The following is a 5,087-nucleotide window of genomic DNA, read 5'->3' as shown; positions in this document are numbered from 1 at the left end:
TCGTGGTATGAATTCTTTAAAAAATTGATTTAACACGAACTCAGATTCCCTATACTTAACCCCCACCTATTCCTGCCTACCACATCGCACATTTGAGTATAATCAGCAAAGCTGCAGGTGACAGGAAAATGGATTCCTGTGCAGGTGACTTGTAGCCTGGACTCTGGTTATCTTGTTATCCGGGAAATCCTCACAGAAACAAATCCACGTAGAACAAAACCCAACATGAAGATGGAGTCAGGTCTTGGGTCAACACGCGTCACTTTTTTCCCATGCTGAGGCTCGCCGGTGCTGGGCCTTGAGACCCAGCCTTCATCCTGGATGCATAAGTCCTGGGCAAGGAGCACACATGGTGGGCAGTGGTGGGAGTGGGTCTGGCTTCCTCCCTCCCTTTGCAGAGGCATTAAAAAGGATTTTGTTTTCCCTAAGGCACTGGGGATTGAATTTAGGGCCTTTGGATTGCATTGTCCCCTCAGCTCCTTATTTATTTATTTATTTATTTATTTATTTATTTATATTTTAAAACAGGGTCTTGCCAAGTTGCTAAGATGCCCAGGATATGCCGGAACCCGCAGTCCTCCTGCCTCAGCCTCCCAGAGTGCTGGAATTACATATTGTATGCCACAAGGCCAGGCTCAAACTTGGATTTACATGTTAATCCTTGCTGAGAATCTTTTTATGATAGGGAGCACATGCCTGTTATTTTTGACATGTGCAAATGCATCTGAGACTCTTTTGTGACAAGAGCCTCTAACTATCTGTCCTCCTGGAATCTTGAAGCACCATGGGCATCCTGTCCGATGGGCAAAAGGGTTTGTTTTTTTAAGATTAGAAGTAGGAGTGAAGCAGAAACCTCCTCAGGCTCCACAGGGGTGAGACTCCTTTCCTGGCAGCTGCTGCTGGCTTCCTAGGTCCTCACTCCCTCCTGGGGCGGATCAGACCCCCTGGTGCTGGGTGTCACTGTTTCGCTAGCGCGTTGTGCACATTTTCTTGCTAAGCAGCGATTAGCAGTGCAAGTCCTGCCTTCTGTGAGTTCAGTTCGGGTTTCCCACGTGGGTCAGTGCTTTGGTCTGTGCAGTGCCGCTGCAGCGCTCAGGGTTTGGCCAGCACTTTCTGCAGAAGGCGGGAGGAGAGATGGCGGAGGTAGCCGTGGGTCCTCAGCATTCAGTGGTATGGTTTTGAAATGGTATTTCCAGAAGAACCTTCTCTAATTAGGCATCCAATGATAGGAAGGCAATGCTAAAGGCTGGGGATAAGCTCAGAGCAATTGAATTTGGCCTTGAGGGGGAGCTGATAACAGCAGAATAATGATGAAAATCTTGGAGAACAAACTGAAGGTCCAGAGCAAGAAGAGAAAAAAATCTTTTACCAGAGAAAGGCCTCATAATATTGGAAGGAAAGGCTTGTCTTATAATCTTGTACCACGCAGAATTCTTTTGAGTTAATGGGACAGCATGAAAACAATAGGTCCTGAAAAAAAAAGTAAAAGAGGAAAGGAAAGAGGGAAAATAATAATAAGAAAAACTCCACTAAATAAAATGTACCTAGTTGTCCTCTATCTGTAAGAGAAGAAAAAATGATCTAGTTTAAATACTGCCTCTAGGAAGGTAAGGTTTTTGGAGCAATATTTTGGTTAGGCCAGTAAAAGCACTAACATTTCAGAACTCAGTAAGTGTAAGAGTGTGCTTACTTTTCTATGTGTATTAGAAGAATGTTGCTTAAAAATTCTGAACAATCATATTTATCTCATTCTGTTAAAGAAGGGAAGAAATTATGGTTAAAATGTTTAAGAAAGATGGACCAAGAGATTTAACTGTTTTCATAACAAGAGGGCTATTTTGTAAGTCTCTTCTTAAAATCTTGAAGAAAGAATCAGGGCAGATCATAGTAGAGAGGAACTAGAGCTGAAGGCAGAATATTAGATTTTTTGGGGGGTCCTGGGGGTTAAACTGAGGCAGTGCTGGGCTCCAGCTCTTTAGTTGCCAGGCTGTCCTTAAACATGCATGCTCCTGACTCAGCTTCCCAGTAACTGGGATTACAGGTATTCCAGCTGTATTACTGGGATTACCACTGTGAATGGCACAATATCAGATTTTAGTTCTGGTTTGTGGCTCTTGGGAAAACACAAGAAAATGCTGTCTAAAATGGTAAAAAGATTTATTGGTAATTAACATTTTGAAGTTAAAAATATCAATCATGGAAGAGCCAAATTCTCTCACAATGTAAGAAACTCTGAGTAAAAATCTTTGATTAAAAACTCCTTTCAGATAGTTACTCCATGAACATTTGGTTCTCCTTTCAATAATTTCAAACTCTTTGACTTTGGCTTTCTTGAACATAATCTGATACCTTTCACTTCAGTTCCATTCTGTGTGACAGACAGCTATTGAACTCACTGTCTCCATGTAGATATCTGTAGATAAATAAAGGTTGTCCTGTCCTCAAAGAACAGACAGTCTAAGGGACTAGAGAGAAAAAAAAGTAGAAAAAGGCATGTATCAGGCTTCAGCATGAAGTTAGAAGTCAGTTCTGGAGAAGGGATCTTCACGTTAGCTCATTCGGAGGTCAAGAACAGGTTTCTAGAGGTTGTGACAGGTGAACTGGCTGGGTTTTATATGAATCTGGTCTGGACTGCATGCCCGGAGTTGGTGCCAGGGCATCGCTCTGGAGGAGAGGAGGTGGAGAGGGGAAGAACTTGATGTGTCCATGTGCTCCTGTATCTCTAGGATATGTTTCAGTGAGGAAGTATCCATGCATAATAAAAAAAAAAATCCAGAGGCAAAAAAGAGAATTTCCACATTCTTTATGCCTCAGCCACTTTCTTACTGCTGAGGTGAAAAGCTCCTACCGCACTGGCTCCATGCCAGAAACAACATGGCAGAAAGCGCTGTTTAACCCTTGGCTGCCTGGAGACAGAGGGAGAAGGAGAGCCGTGCATAGGAGCACGCCCTGCCAGGTCCCCCCAGGGACCCTCCCCTGCCTACCCCACTTCCTGCAGCACACTCAGCTGCTAAACTCATGAATCCACTGGTGCATACAGAGCGCCCGCACTTCAGTCACCTTCCACATGCACTGCACACTTACAGGTATGTGTAGAGGGGATCTTGCTTCAGGCCAAAACCTAGCCCCAGGATGGAAAGGTGCAAAATATAAGGTGTGCTCTGCAGAGCAGGTACTAGGGGACCTGCTCACTCTCTGCTTTATCCATCATCTGTCTGTCCTCCTCTGTCACCAAAATAACAGGATTGTTCAACCCTTTCCATCTGGGTTATTACTTCTTTAAAAAAATAGTCTTTTAAAAAACTGAACTTATTCCTTCAGAGTATCAATGGAAAAGATCTGGCCATTGAAAAAGTACAAAAAAAAAGAAAAAGTGTAGTTCTATGGTTAGCAGAGCAGAGCTAGGTGTAAGGCTTCTCGTGTTGCACGCTGTGTTTATGTGGCAAAAGTGATGGAATCAGAGAGTTCCTGGAAGGCAGCACATCAAAGAAGCAAGCAGCTTATTGCCTTTTCCTGGACTACAGATGAGTATTCTAGTTTTGTGGGTAGGGCAGCTGCATGTGGTCCCTGAGGTGATCCGGTTCTTTCTGCCGCATCTTCAGCCCTGCTGTAGGGCACTGAGTCTTCTTTACATTTGGGGCTGGTGCCAGCAACACATGGGTTCTAGCTGAAGAGATGGGATTGGGAAGACAGGAGAAAGAAGGCAGAGCTGCTGGGATTGGCAGTGTGCTCTTCACTTCCGGGGTGGCCACACCTGCTGCAAGGGACGCGGGAGGACGCAGTCCACTTAGGCAGTTGTGTGACCTTCTGCAATTTAACTGCAGTGGAAAAAGGGAAGGCTGGATTTCTTTGAGCAACTAAGAGTTTCTGCCACACACAGCAAATGGGCAGTACGTGTGTGTGGATTATGTCATCATCCTTCGACTGTGTCCAGGTCTTTTGCGTAAGCTAACCTGAAAATAAAGGCCCCCTTCTAAATTCATGTTATGGAGTTTTGGAATTTTATAGACTTCATATTGATCCCTCCTGGTGCAACTTTGTTGAGTTTTGACACATTATTTCCATCAGTTGGAATAATTTTAAAGACTGATTTTTGTCATTGAAAATATATTTCAGTTTTATGTTATCCACACAAATGATCACCATGAATTCTGTTTTCACTGGAATAGATGTTAGGAATGTTGCATATTTCTGTGGGTCCCTCATAGTTTTCTTTCTCTCCTCCTCCTCCTTCCTCCTCCTCCTTCCTCCTCCTTCCTTCTCCTCCTCCCCATCTTTCTCCTTTTCCTGCTCCTTCTTCCACAAGGTATGGCTATGTCACTATGTAGTTCAGGATGGCCTTGAACTCACTATGGAGCCCATGGTGAATGAGCTGATATCTCAGCTGAGTTAATAACCAGAAAAGACAAGAAAGACACAAAGATCCCTTTCAAAAGCCAAGTAGTGAACAAGGTTGGGTAGCAGGCTGCTGGACCAGTAGCCCCTTTGCTGATTCCTGCTCGTTGTTTGAGCTCTCGTGCAAAGTGATTCTTGGTGTATAAGACAGCAGGGATGGAAAAGAAGAACACAGCTCAGCAGAAGGTGTGAGCTGCAGTACAGGGAGAGGACCGAGCCCTAGTCTGCCGGCTGTGGCAGGGTGGGTTCTACCACCTCAAAGTGGGAGGTCAAACTTCATCATGGGCTTTGACTCAGAAATTGTTGATTGGAGTGGTCCAGGGGCTCAGTATACTAACTCCAACATCAAGATTTTAGATAAAACACAAGAGCTTTAGATTATTTCTAGACCCTATGTGTTACTGGGAAGGAAAGTACAGTAGATTTGTCCTCCCAGGGCAACCAAGTGTGTGGTGGGTCACTAATCTGTCGGGTACGACAGGGTTTTTACAAGGAGGTTTAATAAAAGCAGTGTATGACATGTGGTTGGACGTAAACATGGTTCTTCATTGTAGGCTTTTAAGAAATCTTTAAGGGCTGGCCAGATAGCTCAGCAAAGCAGATGCAGGGACTGGGGTTCGATTCCCAGTGTGCCGTGAAGGCCCTGCCCTCGGGGCGCGCTAATCCAGTGATTGAGACTGCGCGTGGTGGCG

The 5,087-nt window shown here is 44.6% G+C and overlaps 1 long non-coding RNA gene across 1 annotated transcript in view; it reads left to right on the top strand.

Annotated features, from left to right (window-relative positions):
* Positions 1–1,429: 1,429 nt before the first annotated feature.
* Positions 1,430–5,087, top strand: part of LOC111818722 — a 12,108-nt gene continuing 8,450 nt past the window's right edge. Inside the window, exons 1-2 of the long non-coding RNA XR_002822635.1 lie at positions 1,430–1,440; positions 2,571–2,575. This is a non-coding gene — a long non-coding RNA (uncharacterized LOC111818722). The remainder of the gene's footprint in view (positions 1,441–2,570; positions 2,576–5,087) is intronic.

The sequence above is a fragment of the Octodon degus genome, unplaced genomic scaffold, assembly GCF_000260255.1.
Source record: "Octodon degus isolate 3935 unplaced genomic scaffold, OctDeg1.0 scaffold00100, whole genome shotgun sequence".
Lineage (NCBI taxonomy): Eukaryota > Metazoa > Chordata > Mammalia > Rodentia > Octodontidae > Octodon > Octodon degus.
The sequence above is the reverse complement of the archived record's forward strand: the minus strand, read 5'-3'. Positions and strand labels throughout refer to the sequence as shown.